The following is a 26667-nucleotide window of genomic DNA, read 5'->3' as shown; positions in this document are numbered from 1 at the left end:
ATTTGTGTGTTTTAAGTTTTTATTTAAGTAAAACAAAAACAAAAACCACTCAACATGGGGCCTGAACTCACGACCCCGAGATCAAGAGTGCGATGCTCCTCTGACTGAGCCAGCGAGGCACCTTGGAGAACCAGAATTTTGGAACATGCTTTGAAAACCTTTACAGCATAAGGCAGTCAATTAAAAAAAAGAAAAAAGCTGTAGTCTCTGTAAAATACACACATAACAACATATGCATGTGTACACTCACACACACATGGACTTGGCACAGCACCATGGAGCCGTGCTGATGTTTTGTCCTATTGAGTTGCTGTAGTTCAATCGAGTTAGCCAAGAGAAGACTTTTCTCCCCTTTGTTTAATAATGTCCCGCAGTTGTTTGAAGGCCTTTTCAATCCCTTTCCTGTTTTGAAAGCACCTCGTGTTCCCATGTGATGTAGCCCTGGGATATCCTTCAAGTTCATCACTCTGGATAACAAAGACAAGTGTGTTAGGCAAAAGCCAAAGGGTGGTTGTTGAGGGAGGTGGGTTGGGCCCTCATGACGCTTCTGCCTTGCTCAATAAAAGCCTTCGCCAGGCCATGAGGGCCCAGTTTTGGGACCTCAACCATCTCATTATGCTCCAGTGACTTCTAGCTCTCAGTGTCCACATCTCTCCCTGAGGCTTTTTCTGGCACAGGAGAAGGTCACTCTGCCCTCACACTCAAGGCAAGTTGGAAGCGCCATCGAATTAATACCACTTAGGAATGGCCCTCAGCCAAGGACTCCCAAGAGTTGACATGAACCCTAGATCCCTTGATCCTCATGTGGAATGATTTTGTGGTGTGTAGTTCATGCCGTCTCCAGGGTTCCCTTCCAGAATCAGCCATGGCAGCAGCTGGCTCATGAGGCATATTCAGGGCGTCCCTCCTCTCGCTGCATCACTTCCCTGCCCCCCCCCCCCATTTGGGGTGGCTTTCATTTCCCAAGTAACCTACTTGCTCTGTAATCCTTATCTGAGGGGCAGCTCTTGGCAGGGGCGGGGGTGTGCCGTGGGGGGAGCCACAACAAGACGCCATTTTTAGCTTCACTTGCCTCTTTATACCTTCTTCTACTCATCACTCTTTCAAACTCTAAGCTTGGGCTCTTGCTAGCCCTGTGTGTACAATATGAGCCTGTCCCTCTAACCTATGGTTGATTGGACTGGGGAGGGAGAACAGCTGAGCCAGTCGGAGTCCCTTCCCTAGGAGTCTGGGGATTGGTAGGGATGGGTGATAGTTGAGTCAGGATGGTGCGGGGAGAGAGAGAGAGACAGAGACAGAGACAGAGGCAGAGACAGAGACAGAGAAAGAAAGAGACAGAAAGATTGAATGAATGAATCTTCCCCCAGGCGGGGACTGAAGCGCGCACACTTGGGAGCCATGAACGCATTCTGCATATATCCATTCTGGGGAGCAGAGACAGCTTGACTAGTCTGCAGAGAGAAAAATGAAGCAGGTGTGCAAGGGAAGGCATAGGTGTGGGACACACAAAAAAATACCGCTGTGGTTTTGGCAACCGTCCCATTTCTGGTTTCAATCTTTTCAGAGGCATGGCTCCATTTCTGCTTTGACAAGATACCTTTTTACATGTTTAACTATTTATTTATTTATTTAGGAAAAAATGCTCCCTTTTTGTTTAAACTAGGATGAGTTGGCTTCTTTTGCTGGAAGCCAGAACATCAATGAATGCACATTTTCTATCATAAGTCACTCCTATTAAAAATAGTGTTTTTCTGGCTTTTGCCATCTCAATCCTGGAATGAAGCTATTTTATTGTATATTGGTTTATCCCCTTCCCTTAGGAGATGTGTTAGCAAAAGAAAGAGGTAATTTCCTCTCCCCTGTAAGAAAAACCCAGGGGCCTCCTTCTGTGGAGTTCTTGTGTTCTTGGCTCTCCCGATACCTGAAGATAATTCCCTCTCATGTCCCGAGATCTTGCAAGATGCTGGATTTCCTGAAGAGCTGTAGGCTGTGTGTGTGTGGGGGGGGGGGGTGCCGTGTGGGCATGGAGGGTTAGGACCTAGAGATACAAGCCTGGGAAGAGGACCACAGGATTCATGGCTCCTGGACCACCCTTGCTGTCCTCGATAGCGCTTCTGAGAACCTGCGGTGTCCATAACAGTGAGGTTGGCCACCAGGCCCCGTGGCCTTGGGAACCTTGGTAAAGGAAAGGGAAACGGTGAGAGGACATCTTCTGCAGCCTGCTGGGGGCGCAGAGCATGCCATATGGGAGAACCAGCCCCTCGCAGGGGCACAGAGGCACGAAGAAGAAATAGTGACCATTCAGGACTGAAGAAAAGGTTCTTCTCCATTTCCTTGAAGCAAGTGAGCCCGATTATGCACTACAGCCTGGTGGGGCATGAACATTGCCTCCTATTGGCCATTCTCACAACCCTTGGCAAAGTGGGGTGTCTTCATTGGTTTGGACTGCTTATGACAAAAATAGCCATAAACTGGTGGCTCAAACAAGGGACATTTATTTCGCACAGTTGTCGACCTGGAAGTCCAAGGGCAAGGTCGCAGCAGATCCAGTGTCTAGTGCCCATCCTCTTCCTGGCTGTAGACAGCTAGCTTTTTGGTGTGTCCTCACATGGGTCAGGGTAGTGGCGGGTACAAGGCAGAGAGAGGGTAGGGGGTGACGATGAGACAGAGAGAGAGAGAGAGAGCAAGCATATACTCAAGAGACCTCTCCTCTTTCTTCTTGTAAGGACACTAATTCCATCATGAGGGCTCTACCATCATGACCTAATTACTTCCTAAAGATCCTTTCTCCAAATACGATCATGTTGGGGGATTGAGGGTTTCCCGGCATGAGTTTTTGAGGTGGGACACATTCAGTCCAAAGCACAGGGGATTGGAGCCGGATGTAATTTAATTTGAGTAAGACCTTTCTTGTAAGACTCCAGATGTGGTGGAAGATTTCATATCTGTTACATTTCTATATTTGGCTAATGGTGATGATAAAAGATCACCATTCTTTATAAAGGGATTTCGCCTTATAATAACATTTCAGAGGTGACCGTTTCTTGCTGATGCTTTCAGGGGATGCCTTAATCTACCGTAAAGGTTAGAAAGGAGTCTGAGGAAGATAGAATTATCTAAGGAATGGTAGATTGATGTTGGGCCTCTCAGAGATCCAGGTTAAACAAGAAAAGCTGACTAGAGATTTGGGGAAGTGTGTCCAGAAGTCACGGAACAGACAGACCAAAGAACAGGTCTAAGAAAACGGGAGGAAATCAAGGGAATATGGAGAGTCAGAACATACCCAAGATCATACCTCAGGATAGAGGGACCCTGATGCTGGACGTTGGCCATGGCCACCCCCTACCAGCACAGGGGACTGACGGCGTTGCCATGGGTAGAAGCCATTCTATGCCATCTTGTGCTTTTGTATCACTTGCTACAAGCTCAGTGTCCTGGGGGCCCCTCAGGTTGGCCCAGCACATGTGGTTTTGCCCTGGTTTGACCTCCAGGCCTCATGGACAGTGAGGATCTGGCTTTCTGGCTGTGGGAGGGGAAGGTGTGACTCTTACCAACATAGTGACAGCTTCTTCAAATATGGCAGCAGAAACCTTCTCCCTAAAGCCATTGTGATATGTACATGTCCACAAGGAAAACACCCATTGCTTAGGTCCCTGTGGGTGGGGTGGCCACATCCATGCCCCTCTCTTCTTCGCTAAGCTGTCCACTCTCATGGCTGCAATCCCATCTCTGTGCCCTAGGAAAGCTCTAGCTTTGTTGCTATTTCTCTTCTGAGTTTGACTATTCTATTCACTTGGCTAGTCCCTCAAACTCAACTGAACACCTCATCTTTTAGAAAAGCTGTATTTGGACTAGTTAAGATTGTGGGCTCTGGACCCGGACAGTCCTGGGTTAAAATCCCAGCTCAGCCACATCTCAGTTGTGTCGCCTTGGAGAAATTATAGACCTCTCCGTGGTTCGGTCTTGTCATCTGGAAAATGGGGATAATACTCATCGCGTAGGGCTTTTAAGATGATTAAATGACTCAATACATTAAGACCACTTTGAATACTGTCACATACGCAATGCCGTCAACTAATTATTATTGCCCAGGACACTGGACCTCCCTTTATTTCCTTTTTCCAATTCACACTCCTTGATGATACAGGCTAGAAACTTCTAGATCACACATGGCTGCTTTTCCCTTTCTCTTCAATACCTATATTATATCAGTTCCAAAGTCTGTTGAGTCACCTTCTCAAATGCCTCTTAAATCCTTCTTTTTATTTGCAGCCACTTCCTTGGTTCGGGCCACCGTCGTCCCTTGCTTGGATGATTGAAAGAGTTCTCTGACTTGTTTCTTACCCTCCAGGTACTTCCGGGTTAAACAAAGACATATAATTCTCTCAGATGATAGTAGGAATAGCTAACATTTTTGAGTTTCTACTAGTAGCAAGGAAGTGTCTAAAGAGCTTTTCATAGATTTGTTTATTCATTTAGTTGCCACATCTTCCACCTGAAGAGGTGCTTCTGTAAATAGGAAAATGAAGCCCAGAGTACTTAGGGCACCTGCCCAGGGCTACACAGCCATAATAGTCCAGGCAGGATTTGAACACAAGGGCTCTCCATGCACTTCACTGTATATTCTCCTCCACACAGGTGGTCCCCGAAAGAGGTACAGAGTCCCCAGAGAATGTTGTGGGTAAAAAATGTTAGAATTTCTATTTCTATTTATTTTAAAATAAAACTATGAAATCCATAAGTTTGCTTAACAGAAAATCTATGGTTTGACATTGGCTGTCTCACATTGCCTGTCAGGTAGTCCTTACTGCACACAGTACCTGAGGCACCTCTAAGGGAAGAGGGGACGTGATGATTTGAGAGGTTGACAGTGACATTTTCACGCAGGTTTGCTGCCATTGACTTGCTATGTGTAGCGCACATGTTATTAGGGTGTCATTGAAGCAAGTACATGCTTATAAAGTTGGCCTAAGAAGGAAAATATTATGATACTTAAAAAAAAAAAGACTTTATTTATTTATTTGACACAGAGAGAGATCACAAGTAGGCAGAGAATCAGGCAGAGAGAGAGGGGGATGCAGGCTCCCCACCGAGCAGGGAGCCTGATGCGGGCTTGATCCCAGGACCCAGAGATCATGACCTGAGCCGAAGGCAGACGCTTAACACACTGAGCCACCCAGGTGCCCCAATGATACTTTCAATGAAACGAGAAGTGCATATGAAATATTTATCCCAAATAAAGGCTTACTCAAGGCAAAGAGTTGTCAATCCTAATCGTGAGTGTTCCAAAATTTCTGACCTTTTCTATCTGGTAAGTGACTATCAGTTATAAGTTATTAGAAAATAATTATGAGAGGGGTGCCTGGGTGGTGCAATCAGTTAAGCCTCTGACTCTTGGTTTTGGCTAATGTGATCTGAGGTTGTGAGATCAAACCCCTCGTTGGGCTCTGTGCTCAGCGGGAAGTCTGCTCCTCCCTCTCCCCTGCTCTCTCTCTCTCTCTGCAATAAATAAATAAATCTTAGAAAATAATCAAGAAATTAAGAACATCCTAATAATGTACCTTTGAAGAAAAATGGAAATTTTAACAGTGAGTGAAAGAATAATTGATTTTCAAAAGAAAATCATGTTGTGGCAAAAACATGCTAAAAACAGATCTTTGAGCGGCGCCTGGGTGGCTCGGTCGTTAAGCGTCTGCTTTTCGCTCAGGTCATGATCCCAGGGTCCTGGGATAGAGTCCCACATTGGGCTCCCTGTTCAGTGGGGAGCCTGCTTCTCCCTCTCCCTCTGCCTGCTGCTCCCCCTGCTTATGTTCTCTCTCTCTCTCTGTCAAATAAATAAATAAAATCTAAAAAAAAAAAAAAACCAAAAAACCAAAACAGATCTTTGGGACTATTTCCAGAGCTTGCAATTTTCCCTTTTCTTTCTTTCTCTCTCCCTTCCTCCTATCAGCTGAAAATGGCAGGTGTTAAATGTAAAACCTCATACTTGCGTTCTTTGGAAATACAGAAAAAGAATTTTCTATCCTGCCCCTGTTTCAAATGAGAAATTTCAGTGGGCTTTGCAGCCATTTGGTGGAAGTACAAAAGCACAATAACTTCTGATTAATTTCTAAAAACAGCCAATCCACATTAGGGAACTGATAGTTTCTAGCCAAATTTCAGTAAAAGCTTTGCCTATGTGATCAATAGGATTTAAAGACGAGTACCAAGACCCCGATTTGAACCTACATACCTTGTAAGGCATAATTTTTGTGTACGACATTAAAATCATAAAACCATTAAAATCAAGTCGTCAAAATCAAGTAGCAGAGTAAGACCTTCGGGTGCCTGAGTGACTCAGTCTGTTAAGCATCCAACCCCAGATCTCGGCTGGGGGCATGTTCTCGTGTTGTAAGATGGAGCCCAGTCACAGTCTGAGCTCAGCAGGAAGTCTGCTTGAGATTCTCTCTCCCCCCCTCTTCCCCACTCCCTAAAATAAATAAGTCTTAAAAAAACCAAAAAGACCTTCAAATCACTATCACAAAAGGTTAAATCAAGGTTTCAAAAATAATTAAGATAATTTAATCACATTGCTCTCATAAAGTACATATTAATTACAAATTTTTTTATGGTAGATAAATATTAAAGAGGAGAAACATAAAAATATTTTCTTTAAGATGTTCTGTTTTTTCAGTGTCATAATATTTCTAACAAATCAATAAGGAGCTGAGTATATAAAATTCATCGATACAATATCAATACATTAGTGTTATATAAAATGTTTTGACAGAAAGTGTGGTGATTACTGCTCAATAGGATTAATACAACCATGTTCATGATTGTTGACTGCCATTTAGAAGACTTTAAATCTGCTAAGTGCTTATTCATACCAGTTTTCTGGAATAAAAATTACTGCTGTAATGAAATGCTTACTTTTTTTTTTTACTTCCTTTGCTCATATATATATATATATATGTATTTATATATATTACACATATATAATATCTACGTGGATGTATATATAGTGTGCATGTGTAGATATATTGCCTTATTTCTAACTGGTATCATTTTTTCCCTTCAATTTTCAATCGTGCTTTCTCTTAAAATCTTTTTATAATCTGGGTTCATCTGGCTTTGCATTTTTCGACATGTGCCCCCTCTGCCTCACCTGCATGTCCCCACTTTCTTGTCTGGCCTCACTGGGTTTCTGGTTTCAGGCTCTCTCCTTTTGTCTTCTTCTCTCTTCTCCCTCCATTATTCCATGTCTCTCTGGAACCTAACCAGTACTCCAGGCAGTATGGCAATGACAGAGAATCACAGAGAAGTGAGTCCTAGGGGTCCGCCAGCTTCCACTTCCATCGTTAGAACAGAAATACACACTGAGGGCAAATGAACCGGCCTTCAAGGCTCCCGGAGATAACTTAAAGGGACAGCCGTGGGAGGCTGGGGTTCCGGGTGGAGGTCGGGGTAGGGCTGGGGACCCCACACATTGTGCCTCTAGAGCTTGCCCCCTTGCCTTCGGGGCTCTCTTTCATCCTCCTCTGGGAACTCATGATCACAACAGGTGGCAGCAGAGAAAAAACTAAAATCATTCGTTATATGTGGGAAGATTTGCAGAAAAAGGTGGGCACTGGGCTCTTCCAGTATGGGGCCTGAGCCTTGCGCGTCGGAGAGGAGTTGGAGTCCAAGCGGATTAAAATGGAAATAGAAAGGCACCTAGTTACAACACCTTTTGTTATAGGGCAGAAATCAGTGCAAGTCGGGGCGGCCCTGGCTCTTCGCCAAAGGATTTTATTCGCTGTATCACCAAAACCGCTTCCCCGGCGGGCTGCCCCATGGCCTGTACCCTCAGCACAGAATTGCAGTGAAGCTCTGAGGCCACTGCCCTTATGGCCACACCTGCTGGCGCAGACTTTGTCCCCATCAGGGGCTTCCGGCTCCCTCGCTGTAGATCATCCCTAATTGCCCCGGGCCAGCCCTCCCTCGTCAGCAGCAGCCTTGAGGTGCTGCTGCGTCAGCAGATGAATATCTAGCGGCCACCCCGTGGGGCCTGCAGTCACATCCCAGGGTAGCTGGCTGCCCACGTGTGGGGCAAGGGCTGTGTGGGGCAAGGGCTCGTAGCCCCCCAGAATGGACGCCCCGATCTGCCTGGGGGCATTGGGAGGAGACAGGGTGCGTCGGAGCCATGTTAGGTGATGTGTCCTTTGGAGATGTCCGTCCGCAGGCTCAGGAGCGCGCACCATCTGATTCCTTGGCCTGCATCCCCCACCCCACCCCACCCCCGTCGGTAACCCGAATCCCTGCCGGCCTGGGACCAGGAGCCACTAAGCCAGGGCTGCTCTGTTTTTTCTCAACGGTTAACGTGTCCTGGCTCTTCTTCAATGTCAAAATGTTTTCCCGTGAACACCAGGGGTAGCGTTTCCCCCTCCGCCTTATCAGCCCTAGCAACCAGAAGCCCGGTTTCCAGGAAAGCAGCCACTTGATCCAACCTGGTGAAACCCACTCCCCAGCCCAGCAACTGACATGGCATTTACGCCCCGGCACTCAACAGCCCAGTGTTTTTTTAGCTGTGGCCACATGACATCATTTCCAATTGGCCAGCCTTCCTCCTCCTCTCCTAGCACCCCTACCTTACCAGCCCTCCCCCCCCCGCCCCCTTCTCCCTACAGCCCAGGGTGGTATTTTGTGGAGTAGTGGGAATGCTTTGGGCCTTTTTTGGGGGGCTAATTCCCTTTGTTTCTCAAAATATCCTTGCTCCTGGCTGCTCTAATCATTTCCCTGGGTAGAGACAGCGTGGCTGGGGCTCCAGGAAGGCACGCTGCCTGCGCTCAGGCTCAGCCCGGTGAGGGGCTTCAGAGGGGCGCCTTCCTCCCTGCTGTGAAATGGAACGCTGCTTTTCCGAACCGCGCACGCTGTGAGGCACTGGGGATGGGGAAGGGGGCATAAGGGCGATGCTCACATGCCATTGTTCGCTACTTCCCACGCCCTGCAGTTGTCTTTGGCGCTCCGGCGGGCCACGGAATAGCAGGACCGTGTCTTGTGATATGAAGAGGTTCTTTTCCTAACCATATATGTCTCCCCAAGAGAACCAATAAATAATGTGGTCGCTCTGGCTGGCTTGTCTTTCCATAGCTGCCCCAGGAGCCCTCTGGCTCCTGCCTGCGGCTTCTCCTGTTTCAATTTCCATGTCCTCTCCGTTCTGTAACTCAAGGAGCTCCCAGGCTTAGGAACAGCTGACAAGCCAGCCGGCTCCCCGGCTGTGGCACCTGGGGAAGGGGCGAGGGCACTGCCTTGCAGGCAGGCTCCGGGTACCCCGGGCTCTGCTGCTGCGAGCACTGGAAGGTGAGCGAGGATGGGTGCGGGGCGGGCGGGGACCTCGGGGGCCGGACCCAGAGGATCTGGCAAGACCATGCAAGGGAGTAATGAGACAAGGAGGTGTGGAAGAGCATTGCTCCCGGCAGAATCTTCCAGACAGTCCTCCCAACACATCCTCATCTTGCTCCTGTGTCTCCTGCCTGAAAAGGGGGAAACCGCTCATCAGTGCGCATGCGTGGCGAGACTGCTCGCCCCTCTGAATCCCAGAGCTTGAGCACTTTTCAAATCCATCGCATACCAGCTCTTTATTTTACAGACCAAGACACTAAAGCCTGGGGGAGAAATAACTTGGCCCAAGACAGGGTAGAGCTGCGGTTTGAACCAGCGGCCTCCCAGAGCTGTTACTCCGCACAACAGAGAGCTCAAGACTGCCCCGTCAGCCCACCCCAGACCCTCACCCGTGACTTAACATTCTGCACCCAGGAAGCTGAGTGCACACTAGGGCAGGGGTGAAGGTGAGGCGTACCATTAAAGACAATGGAAGCCCTGGATCTCACCCCTCAAGCCCAGTCCGTGCACCCCTAGCTCTGCTGACCCCTTCCAAAAGCGATGGATTTCTCCTTCTAGGTCCAACTAAACTCTCACGCCCTTAGACCTGCGGGAGGACAAGCGGAGTTCCAGGTTAGGGGAACCTGAAGAACACCGAGGGCTATTCCTTGCCTCCAGCAGTTTTTATTATCCAGCGCCTGGAGTGGACGGAGCCAAAACGGCCATCAGAGTGAAACATGCCTGTTGGGAAGTGGCTGGCAATGCTGGTGTTGGTGGCCGAGCCTTACAGTGACAGTCAATAAATCCTTAGGCTCTGATGTAGCCTATCGCTGAGCACCGGAGTGGAAATTTCTGAGAACGCCCCGAATGGTGACAACAGGGGCCAAGCTGCTCCCCGCTTTGGACTTCGAGGGGCAGCTTCTCTCAGAGGTCTGGAATGCTGTTCATTTGTTTATCTCGGGCAGAGTGGGCCCGCCCACCCTATCTACCTCTGCTTTCTCCTGAGCTCAGCATGCCATTGGCATTTAATAAATGTTAAAAAATAGCAACATCTGAGCCACTGACCTTCACATAAAGGCCTTTGAGACCATTGCCAGCTCAGTTCCTCCTTCATGCGCCACACGGCGAAGGCCTGAAGGGGGAAAGAGAAGCACGCCTTTAGTGATGGGGGCCGCGGCCACAGGGTCCAGGAGGGCCGCCGGGTTTGCAGCCGGCACTCAGAGGTCACAGTATGTGGACCGGACCCAGATGCTTTAACAGAGATGCCTGGGCCGGGTGCCCTTTGCAAACCAAGGGCAGTGGCTTTGTTCCATCTCCCTCTTCCCCTCCAGACGTTTCTGTGTTCTCCAAGCCAGTGGGTGTCACTTGTGCTGGGGATCGGGCGTTTCAGAGGTTGGGCCGAGGCTGGGGCATTTCTGTCGCCCTCTCTTCTTGGCCTGCCCCTCCCACGTAAAATCCTTTCCACCATTGTTCGGCTGAGACTTCCTTGTCTGGTGGTAAAGGACAGGAGGGACAGGGGTTTTCCAGCCAGTCTGAGTCAGGTTTTAATTTCTTCCTTTTTAAAAAAAATTATGCAGCCTTTTCTTTAGCCGCAAGCCCTGGTCAGTGGAGTCTGGGCAGTCTTCTTTCTCAGCCAGCTCTCTCCCTTCCTCTTTTTCTTCTTCCTTAAAGACTAGGAAAAGGTGAATGTTGCAGAGGGAGGGACCTAAGTCTCCCAAGGGCCTGGAACAGGAAGGCCAGCTTTGTGTAATTTATTTAAGGTCACCACTGAACCGACTTGACAGGCGAGGCCATTGAGATTTGGGGAGAGTAAGCGATCAGCCAGGGTCAGCAGCTGGCAGGGGACAAGGCTGCATCCCAGACAGATCATGTGGGGGCTGGCGCACTAGGCCACACACACTGCTCAAGGAGCTTGACTCCTCTGACCCCTTTCCTCTCCCTAACAGCATTATAAGAGGCGGCCATTGTCAGCCCCCATTTTACGGATGGGGAAACTGAGGTTCAGAGAAATGAAGTACCTTCCTAACATGGTCACTTGGGTTTCTGAGCCACTGTTACAGGAGCAAAGGTTATTTTTCTGGGAATCCTGGGCATTCTGGATGGCTGGATTGTTGCGGTGCCCAGGACACTCCCATCTCAGCCAGGAAAGTGCCGTGTCCTGGGAAAACCCTTGGTCTGGGAAGCTGGGCAGGGTGGTCGCCCTGCTGAAAGCTCTTCCAGCTCTTCCTCTTTCTTCCCCACGGCGCATCTTTTGTTTTTGCTCTTTAGGGTGACACGCTGCTAACTCCACTTGTCTTCCTCGGAAAGGCAGAGGGGGCTCTGGGTGTTGGAAAGCAGGAACTAAGTCTCAGGGTTGGTCAAGGATGACAAAGGAGAAACATAGTCCAGTGCTGGGAAGACAGTGAATGCCCTTGACATGGCCTCTCCTGTTATTAGCCTAATGTGGAGTGGAAGACAGAAGAATGGGAAGGACAACCAGGGGTGACAGCAAAATTGGAGACTCTGGGGCTGTGCTAGGGAGCCCTGAGTTCCTCCTCAGGAAATACGGGATCCTTCCTTCATCATGGAGTCCTTGAGTTCTGGGAGGCAGGCTGTAGGACTCGTGGTCACAGGAGAGGAAGCCCAGGTTTAGGAAGGCCCACAATTGCCCAGAAAGGATGTGGAGAGCGAGGACTTGAATCCAAAGCTGTTCTCATAATCATGGGATGAGGCTGCCTCTTAAGGGAAAACAAAGATGGGGAAGAAGGTGCCCTGCGGGGGTGGGGGGCGCCTTGAAAAAACACAAGAGGTAGAGGGGGGAGGCAGCAGAATCAGAGCAAAGCAAATCTCTGTGGGAGCCCAGGCATTTGCTCTGTGCTTTCCCACATATTATTAATCCATTCAGGCCTCCCCAGTTCCTTTGAGGTTGGTATCATCATCATCTGCAGTTACAAATGAGAACGGTGAGGCACAGAGGGGTAAAGGCACTTGCCCGAAGTCACACAGCTAGTAAGTGACTTAGCTAGGATTTCGACTTGTCTGATGGTGAAGGGCGAGAGGGGCTTTCTCCTTCTCCTCTTCTTTAAAAATTAGGCAACATTTTATTTACTGGCAAGGTCAGTGGAGTTTAGGCAAAATGTTTTTCAGGCAGCTCTCTCTCCCTTCCGCTTTTATGTTCTTCCCTAAAGGCTGAGAAAAGGTGACCATTGGAGCCCTCTGCTGTGCTGCCTCTTTGCCTGCTCAGCCCACAGGGGAGTAGGGCTGGTGTGTGGGGGCGGGAGTTGGTGACTGGTAATCCCAAGTGTGTGTATGTGAGTGTGTGCGTGCGTGCATGAGCAAATGTGTGTGCATTCAGATCAAAGTTGCTCCAGGAAGACTCTGGAATTCTAAGGCTGGAAGTTCAGCTCCACCTCTCCGATTCTTAGCTCATCTCTGAACCTTTATCAAACGTTCATGGTTAGTCTCCTTTCAGGAGCAATAGGGAAAGTGCCAAACCCTGAGATCACCTGTTGGCTTTGTCCCAGCTCACTGCTCAGGAGGCAGCCCTTTGTGTATCCTTTGCACCTGTGTCTGATGGGAAATGGGGGGTGGGAGGAGCTGGTCAGGAAAGGGCTTGTGCTGGGTGTGGGTTCCAAGCCCTGGGGGAAGCTCTCTCTGACCCACCCCTTCGGACTGAGGGGAGCCCCACCTCACCCCTACAACCACCTCTTCACTCTCATGCATTACTCCCCTGTCTCCACCTGTTCCCCTTCCCTGGGTCTGCACGGAGCTCGTGCTCGAACCAGCCCCGCTATTAACAGCATGATTATGAATGAATCACACATCAATAGGTTGAAATGGGCGAACAACAGCAGTCCAGTACCAGCTGCAGTGGATGGGCCACCTTGTAAAGAAATACAGAATCACCTTCTGCACAGTGAGGAGTCTTGTTTCAAGAAGCTTTCACACTGGAAGCTCTAATTCTGCCAGCAAGTTAGGTAATTAGATCTGTACCAGCGCTAGGGAGAGAAGCCGGTTCTAGGTAGAAAGCTTTCTGCTGGACAGCCAGGAAAAGAGCATGAAGTGTCAAATGAGAGCATTGCGTGGGCGTCTAGTGATTATGCTTCCCCACAGTTGGAATAACAATACAGAAATTCATCTTTACAGCTCATAGTAAGTCCCCAATGGAGAGCTTTGAATAAGTCTGAAGTCTGAGCAACGAAGCTGAGAAACTGAGAAGCCTGTGTCATCAGAATGCCGAAACAAAAAAGTGATTCCTCCCATCTAGACTGACTTGAAACGTGGAGCAGTTTGAGATACAGAAATAGATCATGAAACCAGGATGATGAAAGAAAAGAATCGGCCACTGAGAGACATTGCTTTGCAGTAGTTGGCTAAAGGCAAGTGCTGTGTTTTACTGCCCAGGTTGTATACTGCACAACTTCAGAACACACTCTTCGTGGTGACTACAATATGCAGTGTGTTTTGCAGAGCAATGGCTCTGGATGGCGGTTTTCCCAATCTCTTAGTGAGGGATATTTAGAAAGCTAATATCGAAACAAAATAGTGCATGTTATTTGGAGTCTGTCTTTACAACTATTTATGCTTGCCTTAATAGTTTAGTAAATTGCATGTAATTCATTCATGTGGATTCAGTTATTTAAACATTTTTAAATTATGAAATAATTATAGATTTACAGAAAGCTGCAAAACAATGCACAAGGACATCCCATGGAGGACTGGTTTTGCCCACTGGTAACATCTTGCAGAACTAGATACAGTATCAAACCCAAGAAATTGACATTGGTGCAATCATCAGCTTACTCAGATTTCCCCAGTTTCATAAACAGGTGTGTGTGTGTGGGGGGGGTGTTGTATGTAGTCTTATGACATTAAACTGGTAATAGATTCTTGTGACTACTATCGCTGGTCCATTCCCCAAGATCTCTTCCACCCTTCTACACCATCCTCCATCCCTAACTCTTGGCAACCACTAATGTGCTCTCTGGCTCTATAGTTTTCTTATTTCGAGAATGCTATAAAGATTTTATTTCTTTATTTGACAGACAGAGATCACAAGTAGGCAGAGAGGCAGGCAGAGAGAGGAGGAAGCAGACTCCCCGCTGAGCAGAGAGCCCGATACGGGACTCGATCCCAGGACCCTGGGATCATGACCTGAGCTGAAGGCAGAGGCTTTAACCCACTGAGCCACCCAGGCGCCCCTCGAGAATGCTATATAAATGGGGATTCGATCTTTTTATTTTAAACTGCCTAATATTTTAAAGCTCATTCTTGTGCAACAAAGTTCTGACTTCAGGATTTCTACAGAAGTATTCCTAGGGGAAAGTGGTGGAACGAGGGAGACAGAACTGATAGAGAAGTCAAGACAGAGAAGGTGCAGGCTTGGGAACCCAGTGAGCAGAGCAGTTACTGTGTCTCAGGCACTGTTCTGAAACTTTAATTTTATTTATTTTTATTTTTTAAAAGATTGTATTTATTTATTTGACAGAGAGAGATACAGTGAGAGAGGGAACATAAGCAAGGGGATTGGGAGAGGGAGAAGCAGACACCCACGCTGAGCAGGGAACCCCATGTGGGGCTCAATCCCAGGATCCTTGGATCATGACCTGAGCTGAAGGCAGACACTTTAAGGACTGAGCCACCTACGCACCCCAGGCACTGTTCTAAGGTTTTGTGTGGGCTGCCTACAGAATGGTGCCTGGACGGGCTGCCTTGTCTTTGGGGCTCTTGCCCCTGCCTCACCCAACATACATTCCTATGTCCTTTGTGGACGCATTTCCCATTGAGTCACCATCCCCTGGAGAGCAGGAATGTCTCTCTCTACTCGGAGAGCTCGGTGTCAACCATAGGGTCTCTGGCCATTGAGAAGTTTAGCTTTGATTTTCCTTCCCCTTGGGTTCTGAGGGAGCTCTGGCTGCCCAGGGGCTGCATATCCCTTGTCAGCTCATGGTCCTTGGATTGCCCTTGCTGCTACGTCCCTGCTGCTAGGGCCAAATGCCCCCTGACAGCTAGACGCAGGTGGCCTTCATTGTTGGCATCGTGTCCTGTAGCCTCTTGGCTGCCTCAACGTTCTCACCTCTGAAGACCTAGAGAGAAACACACACACCATTACCGACACCCTCAGCATTTTCAGGAATTCGTGATTAATGGAGAAGAACCCATTGTCCTGAATCCCCACTGGATGTGAGATTTAGGAAATTCCCTTCTTGAGGTTATTAAGGCTTCGTGGCTCAGTGAAAGGCCATAAAATAATTGGCCTATTATCTGGGAACTTTGGGCTGAATTGGCACAAACCGACACCGAGGGACTTTAGACCCAGGAAGGATTATCGGAGCGGGTGAGTTCTTCTGTTGGGAGATCTCTGAAAATAGAAGTGAACGTGATGTGCCTGAGCAAGTTGGGAGTCACCTTGTCTGAAGTCAAGGCATCAAGGAAATATTTGAGAGGCTTTGTTACCCTTGGATTTTGCAAAATCTCTATAATTTGCTAATGGACCTACGGCCCGAGGCTGAAAAGATAAAAATGTTGGTGTTTCAACTGCCTGCACACCAGTGAATTGACCACAGCTGTCCTATAGGCAGAATCCTCGGGATTATATTCCAATGGAGATTGGATACTGATTGGGTATTTACAACCATTTTGAAGTTGGCGCACTTGTCACTGATTAGCAATGTGGATAAGTACCTCGTGTTGGCTAGCATATATACTTTAGTAAGGCAAATAATAATTGATTGTGTTGTGAGGATTTTGTTAGAACACAGAGGAAAATTGGGGGCCCCTTAAAAATTGCAACAGGAAATAGTCTGCATTTAACCATCTTTTCTAGGTTAGAATCTAGGACCATAAAGCCATAAGTCATAAAGACTGATATCTGAGTTCACAACGCATATGAGGAGAGAAAAGGATCATTTGTTATGGTCCCTAGGCACATGATAAACTGTGTGATTACTTCCATGCCACATGGTAAGCACTGTGGTGATTAGGCATTTACTGGTGACTCATTAAACTAGTGGTCTTCAACCCTTTGCCTTGGAAACCCCCTCTTTCTTGGGTCCCCTCCTTATTAGAGTTAAAAATAGCTGAAAATCCTTGGGAATCCGTTAAGGGCCAATTTGGATAGATTCTCCCTGGAGGAGATTCCAAATCAAAGCCAACATCATCGAAGCAAAGTCCAGAGCAGGTTGATCAGAAATGAAATGTTGGGAAACATTTTGTGGTGCCCTGGATTTGTGATTTTTCTAGAAGCCCCTAGATTCCCTGTAGACTCACCATCTACCCTTTTCCCCTGGTGGCATGTGTCCTTCCGGAAAGAAGCACATTAAAGACTCCCCACCTCTTATCTACAATCCTGAAATCCAGAAGACTATAAAAACCAAAAACATTTTGTATGCCTTAGACCATTTGCCAGCAAAATCTGACCTGAATTGACTTCAGACTATTAATAGGTTTGATTTATCTTACCTATTATGAATCTTCATGTTTCGCTCCAGGAATATTAACCTTTACATTTAGGGTGATGCTCTCTGTCCTCTGGGAGAGCGGTGTTATACAATATATGGTACATATACCATATTATCTTTCTAAAAATCTGAAAAATTCTGAATTCTGTAACACAGCTGCCCCAAGGGTTTTCAATAAAGGATTGTGGACCCAGAGTACAAACCTTTTTTCTTTTCTTTTTTTTTTTTATGCTCCACAAACATCGGATCCTTTTTATTTTTATTTTTTGATAGGTGATGGGACCCAACCAGATGGTCAAGCTTGTCAGGCCTTTAGTCCCCTATCACAGACAAAGGCTAAGACAACATGATCCCACATTAAACCCCAGGCTCCAACGCTTCCTCCACACTGCCCAGAGTTCAACCACTGGAAGTGCTGCCTATAGGCTGGCTGGGCACCGAGATGGCGCGGCCCTTTTCCGACCCCTCACACAACTTCTCTACCTGGAGGCCAAGAGTAGACGGGGAATGCCAGGCTCCCTGATGCCAAGGCTTCCCCTGGAGTGTATGAGACCTTATGGTAAACCCACACAGCTGCTCACTCATTGATTGGTCAATGCACTCCTTCCCTATAATATTGTATACCTTGTGTGAGCTAGGCGTACTTTATAGAGATCCTGGCACAAAGTGAGAGATTGAGTGAGAGCGTGAGGCTTGGACTCAGGCAGGATTTTCCTAGACAGTGTTTCATAGAATCCAAGAGATGTTAATGGACTTTTTAGAAGAAAAAGATTTCCATAACCAAATGAGTCTAGAAAGTGAAGAATCAAATGGAGTTAAACAGGGTTCTGTAAAGCAGTGGGCTCGGTAGACATCCCAAAGGGAGTGTTAGCACTGACCTGGGAATACTTGCCCCTGGGCCTCTGTGTCTTTCTCAGTTCACGTTATTTTTATATTCCATGGAGGATGTAGGAGAAATTCTGTAGGTACAGAGCTGAACGACTCCATGAAGCCATGGGAAGAACTCCTACCAGGCTCTGTCTCTGTGTTTGTAGACTACTATCCTCTCCCAACTACTCTGAAACAATATAAAAGTGCAGGTGGGGACCTGGGCTAGCGTGGCAAGGGAATGCTCTTCTGGGGTTGTAGGATCTTGGAAAGTAATGTTCCCTGGAAAGCAACTTCCCACTGAATCTCTGAACTTTTTTTTTATTCCCTACACAGCTTGCCTTCTGCCGTACTGTAATACATGGTGCAGAAAACATGATTGCTCTCTGATCTGTTAGTATTTTTTTAAGATTTTATTTATGTATTTGATAGACAGAAATCACAAATAGGCAGAGGCAGGCAGAGAGAGAGGAGGAAGCACGCTCCCTGCTGAGCAGAGAGCCCAATGCGGGGCTCCATCTCGGGACCCTGGGATCATGACCTGAGCCGAAGGCAGAGGCTTTAACCCACTGAGCCACCCAGGCGCCCATGATCTGTTAATATTCTAAAGAACCAAGATTTCTCATGATCTAAGACTACATGGAGGACAGGAGGAGTCCCATTTTCTTGACTAGTCTTACAGTTAGGGTCTCTCCTAGAAAAATCATCAAACATGTACCAGTACGTATTTTAAAGCATTTCCCCCAGAGTTAGAATGTTAGTTTTACTGATGGAGTTTCAACTAAAGTTTACAACTAACATATGGGACATTTCTCTGCAGATAAGGGATGGTCTTGTAGGATGGGAATAGATGGGGTTCTTCAGTGTTTGCTTTCTTGAAGTGATTTGAGTTCAACTTCCGGAATGAACTTGGGTTCTTTTTACCACATTTGTGGTTGTAGCTGTTATGGTTATAATTATTTCTGCCCCTGACTTGTTCTCTGGTGGGAATTATTTCACTTTATTTCTTCTTGATTTTATTGTGCCTTAGTTTCTTCAGAGGAACATCAGAATTTGTGAGTACTTATGCAGAAACGTCTGTGAAATTGGGAATACTCCTGGGGTGGAAAATTGTAGGTGTTATGAAATGACCCCCCCCCGCCCCCCCAAGGGATTACTGTGTAGTTAGGGTTCAACAAAAACCGTGGCAGGAATGTAAGAGCGGTGTTCCCGGAGGGCCGGCCTCTGCTGCTGTCTGGGCTACTGAATCCTCCCAGCGGAGATGTGTACTCCTTGCCGAGTACCTAAATGACTGATTAATGACTCTCAGAAGGAAGGAACGAGGGAGAGAGGGAAGGAGTGGAGGAAGGAGGGATGGAGAGAAAGAAGGAAGGACAGAAAAAGGGAGGAAAGGAGCAAAAAAGGGGAAGAAGGGAGAAGAGAGGGAGGCGAGGAGGGAACAAAGACAGAAACCATCTCCGGAGCTAAACGGTAATGCTCTTCTCTCGCCGTGGAGTTCAGGCGATGTATAGAACTTTTTTCTTCACAATTCTTTCCAAAAGCCTAAATGTTTTGCGGTATTCCAAATTTCCTTAGATGTTTTTTATTCCCTCTCTGATGTGGGTGAGTGAATCATCTCATGGATCAGGACTCTTGATGAACAAGCAGGGGTCACTAACATTCTAAAAGAATACACATTTCCCATTTTAATTCTTTATGCGACAGCAAACCTGTGTCCCTTAGTAGTGGGGTAAGCCCATGTCTGTGTGCTGGCTAACTAGATCTGCATGCTACTGGTATTTAAATCACCTGTTTCTTTCAAAACAGTCTAGGCAAAACCCAGTGACCCTCAGCCCAACAGACATTTTTCTTCCCTAATTGTAGGAGAGCCAAGTTCACTTTGTCCGTGGACCTTCCTCCTCACACTGCCCCACATTTCCTTCTCTTTGAGGGGCAGTGGCATGTAAGTCAGGGATTTGCGGTCCTGGAGAAAGAACACTGGGCCCGGAGCCCGGAGACGAGGGGTTGAGTCCCAACCTGACTATTCGCTCATCCATAATGGAGTCTTGGGGAAATCTCTCTGCCTTTCTAGTCTTCCATTACCCACAGGGCTGTCGCAGAATGCAATGAGCTCAGTGTGGCATACTTGGCTTTTCCTTGGGAGAATGCCACAGGAACCCCAGGGCAGGATGGAGTAGGGCTAGGTTTCCAGTGTCGCTGCACAACCCCTCCCCCCAACCCCCCAAGTCTCCTCCAGCAGTTCCGCACTTGCTGGGGCTGAGGACGCATCATCCCTGAGCAGCCTGAGCTGGCCAGGGCTCCCATCTTTTGCCACAACCCCTGTTCTAATTAAAAAAAAAAAAAAAAAAAAAAAGGATCGTTACCTAGGAGACTTTTGATTGATTCATAATAATAATTAATAATAGTAATAACTCTAAACCCGCTATTATTCTAAGTTCCGGATGAGATTCTGAACGACGTTCGTTCCGATTTTCTGCATTTCAACTTTTCCCATGTGTAAACTCAGGAAGGTGGACCACATAGTCAGTCCTCTTGAACACCGACTTCTTCCACATCTAAGCACAGTCTTTTTTTTTTTTTTTTTAAGATTTTATTTATTTGACAGACAGATCACAAGTAGGCAGAGAGACAGGCAGAGAGAGGAGGAAGCAGGCTCCCTGCTGAGCAGAGAGCCTGATGCAGGGCTCGATCCCAATACCCTGAGACCATGACCTGAGCCAAAGGCAGAGGCTTAACCCACCGAGCCACCCAGGCACCCCTAAGCACTGTCTTTAATACTAATGGGATGATAACTGTACTTAGGGGCAATTTGTAATGCCCATTTTATGGAATAAGAAACTGTGGTTCTGACTGGTTCACAGAGGTGACAGGCTGCAGATCTGGATCTGTTTTCCACTCAGATGGACTCCAGGCCGCTTGGACTCCCTTTAGTAAGTGACTTCTGGGGGCAGATTTCCCCCCAGGCTAGGGACTCCTCACTCCCTCAAAGCGTGGCTTTTAGGATTCAAAGCAGTGGACACACTTCTCAGGTAGCTCTCACTGTAGTTTTCTGCGTGTACTTGATGAAGCAGGTGCCCCAGGCAATATTATGGGAGGTGCCTGTTCCTTGCCTGCTCTCGGGTCAGTTAGCTTTAAAAGTCCCCAAACACACATCAGCATAAAAAGGCAACCTTTTGTCTTCGGGTTGGGGTGTTTCTCCTTTGACTTCTGAGGATGCAGGAAGACAAAGATGTTGATTTTATAAACCCTGGACTTCTGAACCATTCTGTTTCAGGCCTCTTGCTGCTGCTAAAGACCTATCCTTTGGAACCCCATTTAAAGAGACAGACACACCAGCCAGCTCTTCAGTGCTGTTCTGAAGGGAGAGGCTGGTTCCTTTGAAGCCAGAGGGCCTGGTTTTGCTTTCTGAGGTGTGTGCTTGGCTCCTCTAAATGCCAGCGTTGTGTGGACATCTGAGGGCGGATTTCTGGCTGGGCAGAAGATAGGACGCGGGATGAGGGCGTGCCTGGCGCAACCGGAGCTGAGCGATTTCCCCATTCCCCGCCCACACGCTCGCCCTTTCCTCCCCTGCAGGATCCCTGTGCTTGCGCAGAGATAAAGCAGCGCTGGAGGCCTCCCTGGAGGCTGGAAACCCACCACTTCGGAGGTCCTGGCAGCCTGCAAGCCAGGGACTGGTCCTGCTTACCCCTCTAGTCCCACCTTGGGTGCTAGGGCGTCTCCGATTTCAACAGAAACCCCTGCTTGAATAAAGCCTGAAAGGACAGGAGTTCAGAGGGAGGGAGGTGCCTCATTTCCAGAAAAGCCTTTAGATTCCGACTCACACCTTACCTGTCCGGGTGGGGGGTGGGGGGCATTGAAATCTTGGCCCAGCCTCCAAGTTATCTGGAAGCTCCTGCCTTCTCTTTCTGCCTGGCCCCGGTGATTTTTGTAGAGAGGACCTTTGCTTGCTGTTTCCAAGCCAAAGCATACTTCTCTTATACTCCCTGCCTTTGTGTAGCAGGAAAGGACTCCAGATCACAATTACATGGTTTATATTGATTCCCAGTCAATCACCGGGGACTTACTTATGAGTGGAGGATGGAAATCCAAAGGCAGGCTTGAGTGCCTAGCACCTATGTGTTGCTAATTAAGGACCACTGCCCCCAGATCCAAGGTGAGCCACCATCAAAATGTCTCTTTCAAAGAGTACTGGAAAATGAGACCTCAAATCTCTGATTTACTCTTCTCGGACTATATTGGGTTGGGGTTCCAGCGCCCCCACGTTGGCATCCAGTTGAGCTGGAAGAGTTTCTTCTAACTTAGCCTCAGTGTGAATATTTTGCTTGCCTGGGGAGAACTCAGTGCACAGCCTGCACAACAGAACCTGACCAGCTGCTGACCCGGATCATAGCCCTCATGTTTAGGCTCCTAGTTTCACTATGTGCACAGGGAGTTCAAAACATAATAAGAGGAAGACAAAGACTGACAACAGCAAACATTTACTTAGCACTTGTGTGAGGCATCTGATTGTTTTACGTTCACTTATGACATGGCATAACACCCCCCCCCCCCAGGACTCTCCCTGTCTCCAGCAACACTCCGACCTCACCTGACCTCACCTGGGGCTACAAGATGATGATCTCTTCCAGTGTCTTCCACCAACACAGAGAGATTAGAGTTCCGTGATGGTACTTCCTTGTTAGCTTGTGTGTGTGTGTGTGTGTGTGTGTGTGTGTGTAAGAGAGAGAGAGAGAGAGAGAGAAATAGCTTTACTGAGATAATTTCCATACCACAAAACTCACCTACTTAAAGTCTACAAGTCAGTGGTTTTTAGTATATTCAGAGTTGTTCAACCATTGTTGCAATCCATTTTAGAACATTTTTATGATTTAAGAACAAAATCATTCAACTATCCCCTTTAGCTGTCCCCTTCCTGTTCCTGGGCATCGATGGGCCACTGCTGATCTGCTTTCTCTGTGTCTGTTTTAATTTTCCAAGCAGACAGGGAGAGGAGCTAAAGGAAGCTAAATGAAGACTTCTTCTCTTATAGTAAAAGCTATGATCATTTATTTACATGTGACCGTGAGCTGCCCATAGCACAAGAATGAGAGGTGCCTCCAAAGATTGGGCTCGGCAAGACAAGAGGCCAGCACTCTCGTGGCCATTCGCCACTCAAGGGTAAAGCTCCTACTCCTTCCTCTGCCCATTGTACTGGAGGGTCCTGGAAGATACCTTTTCCCCAAACAACCCACCCCCACTCCATTAATAAAGTCAAGGGCTGTTGCCAAAAAGCTGATTACAGTGCAGACACAGGGGCCTCCAGGCAGAATTAGAATTTAAGTTATGCAATGTGAAAGCTGGAAGGAAACTTAGAACTTCTTAGTGCCATTTAGGGCCCTGTTTCTGGATCTGGGAACTGAGGCTCAGTGACCTTAAGCCAGGATGGGCATCCAAGTAATGGGAATCCTGGGCTTCATGTCTTGCAGCAGAATAAGACATAGCATCAGTTGAAGTGTCCAGCAGGTCAAACGGAGCCTTGAGAGGTCAAAAGGAATCTGTAGTAGGTGCAGACTGAGCCCGGGAGAAGGTACCAGTATCTTGAGACTGGAAAGCAAAGCATGGTCTAGAAGATCTTTCCTCAAAATTCTATCAGCTACAGACTGAAAGTGGGGACCGATTTTATGTGGGAGAAACCTCGTTCCTCACCTGGCCAGGGGACCAAGAGTGACAATACTCCAGGTGGGACATGTAGGACCAGAGTGCCCCCCTACCCCCACCAAGATGGTGTTCCAATGCAGCCGATGTCACTCCTGAGGCTGGCATTGAGGAAAGATTGAACTGGCCCTCCTGGGGGCCTACGACAGAATGAAAGGTCATGCTCTTAAGGTTGTCGAGGACAGGAGAGGCAAAGAAAGGCTGTGTGGCTTCCGTATGGATGGTGACTCAATATAAGGCATGATCCTTGATTGGGCTTTGAACCAGAGAGGAAAAGGTGACGTGGCTGGCACTGGTGGTCGGATAGGGATGGGGTTTCTGGTTTGGATGGGGGAGTTAAATCCAAGTGCATGCCATGCTGGAGATGATCATACCGTGGTTATGCAGGAGAGTGTCTTTGGAAACATACACAGGAATATGTGGGAGCTCGGGGTATGGGGTTGACAGCTTGCTTCCGGATAGCTCAGAAGGGGAACTACTGGGATGGGCAGGAGAGCGGGAGGGAGGGAGACACACGGAGAGGGAGCAGAGGGGGTAATCTGGGGGACGGGCATATGGTAGTTCTTTGTACTATTCTTGCAGCTTTTCTGTAAATGTGGACTTATTTCAAAATTTAAAAAAAAAAAAAAAAGAAGGAAACCAGACACGTCCTGATACCCCAGTCCAAACGAAACCAAGAAAACAGAAACAAAACAAAACAACCCCCCCCAAACAACAACAACAACGACAACAAAAAACCCAAACCATCCTCAGGGGGTCAATCGAGTGCCCTCATCCTGGTCATTAGAAAGATTTCCAGAAAGAGATTTTTTACAGATTCTTATTCTTTCTTTCTTTTTAAAATTATTTATTTATTTGAGAGACTGAGAGAGAGAGAGAGAGAGAGAGAGAGAGAGCCGTGTGCTCAGGGGGAGGGGGGGGGAAGGGGGGAGAGAGAATCTCAAGCAACTCCCAGTTGCTTGCGCGGACACCAACTAGGGCCTCGATCTCATGACTCTGAGATCACGACCTGAGCCAAAACCGAGTCAGATGCTTAACCAACGGAGCCACCCAGGCGCCCTCAAAAGGTCTTATTATTTCTTATTTTCATAGTAACATTTCTTATTCACGTTCCTTAAAAGGTCTTACTATTTAAGAATGTATCTGAATTTAAAGTCTCTGGAGGAGAACTTTCTCTTGAAAATTCACAGGAGCAAAAGCATTTTTGGGAATTCTATTCCCTTAACCCTACCATTATCAGTTTGTTTTTAACACTGAAAATCCTCCGGGAACTGGTAGTGACGAGGTGCATATTCGCTCCATGGGAGCACAGGGACCCCTCCTGCTTGCTCCCCTGTGAGCTGCCGGAAGGCCCCGAAAGGACCAGCCTGCCCATGGGAGTTGCGTTCACGAGTAGTGATCACTGGACCGAGGCAACACATCTCCCTGGGTGGTTAGGTGCTATTATTTAACCCGATGACATAACCGAAGCCGTTGTTTTGAGACGTGTCTAGACTGAACGGGGAGCACTATAATTATTATTATAATTTAATAATAATCCCTTGCCTCTCAGCCATAGCTGGTGTGTATGTGTGTGTGAGTGTGTATGTGCGTGCACACTCACCTTTACTCTACCTGCATACACGTGTGCTCACACACATTCGCCCTGGTTACCTAGAACCCGCAGGGCCCCACACTGTGGGTGTGCCCAGGGTTGGTCCCACCTCCCTGTGCTCTCTTCTGTAAGGAGCACCAGGAGCTTAAGTGTGCAAACTGCATTGTCCAGATTCCCTCGTCATGTCCGTTCCTGCCGGTGTCTTCCAATGGCAGGTGCTCTCTCGAGACTGGAGGGAGACAAGGCGTTCTGTCTTGTCTCCTCTGGGGGTGGCCGTGGCTGCAAAGCTGGGGCTTCTTGGTGTCCGGTCAGGCAGTGTGGATTTGACAACTGTAGGCAGCGTCAGGAGGAGAGCATGGGGTCCCGGCTCCCCCTGCATCGGCGGAGGATGGGGTCTTGGTCTGCTGCGGGGGTGACAGCAGCGGCTCCTGCTGTGGCAGTGAGGGGCAGGGACTCCAGCAGCATCGGAGGTCCCCCCTCCCCCCACCCCTGGGTTCTAGGTGATTCTGTTCTTGCTCTTGAACTTCAGCCTTAGACTTGGTCGCCAGATTCCTCCTGTCTTTTATCTCTAGATAACCTCACCTTTTCCCCACCATGGTCCCAGCCCTTCTAATAGTTTGTAATCTATTCCCTACACTAAATTCCTTCTGTTAGAAACATCTGGAGTCGTTTCTGATCTTGCAGGTTTTGACGGAACATTCTTGTCTGGATACCAAATGGTTCGCAGCTATGGAGCACAACAGGTTGGGGAAGGACCATCCTGTTTTTGTGTTTATTTCCGATAGTAAGGATTTAATGGGGACACAGAGAAGGTCTGCTGCATTTATCTCTGATTTTTTCTTGTCCTTGTGACAGCTGATGCAATTAAACACTTTTTATTCCCACTGTCACTCAAGCACCTCTTTCCAGCCAGTCTCACAGCAGCATTTCTTACCTTCCACAATGGGGGCAGGGTCTCCATCACACTTCAAAGCCCCATTTCGGGGCACCTGGTGGCTCAGTCAGTTGAGCATCTGCCTTTGGCTCAGGTCATGGTCCCAGGGTCCTGTGCTGGACTCCCCGTTCAGTGGGGAGCCGGCTTCTTCCTCTCCCTCTGCTGTTTCCCCTGCTCATGTGCTCTCTCTATCTGAAAAATAAATAAATAACATCTTAAAAAAAAAAAAAATACTCTCCCTCTTCCTCTGCTGCCCCCCCCCGCTGCTGCATTCAAGCTTGCGTCACACCCCGCCCCCCACCGCCAAAGCCTCCTTTTAGTTTATAATTTGGGTTTCAATCCTTTACCTCTCCTTAACTTTGTTCTTCCATTGATTTACTCATCCTTACATATTTAACAAATTCATTCAACCCCCTCTCCAAAAGTTATTACTATAAATAAACGCTACTAGGGACATCTCCTATACCCAGTAAGAATCTGAAAGTACAGGGAGTTCTAATACAAGTACCGACCTCATGAGCCCGCCGATCACTGCAGCTGACGGGCCAGTAGACAGGCACTTCCCGGGGGTTGTGAGGGGTCTCTCAGCAGGGGGCATGCTCAGTGCACATCGACCTTTGCCTTGAAAGGCGTGTCCTTCACATTCCCCCACTAAATGTACGTGGCCCCCCATGATCCACTGTACCTCACACACACAGAAGCACTGGTCTGGTCTGATCTAGAACATAAGTCAACAAATGATGAACAGAGTTAAAATAAAACGAAATGAAATCTGGACGCCGTAGTTTTCTGAACAG

This window comes from Mustela nivalis (assembly GCF_964662115.1).
Source record: "Mustela nivalis genome assembly, chromosome: 5".
In the NCBI taxonomy this organism is placed as follows: Eukaryota; Metazoa; Chordata; class Mammalia; order Carnivora; family Mustelidae; genus Mustela; species Mustela nivalis.
Note: the sequence above shows the minus strand (reverse complement) of the source record.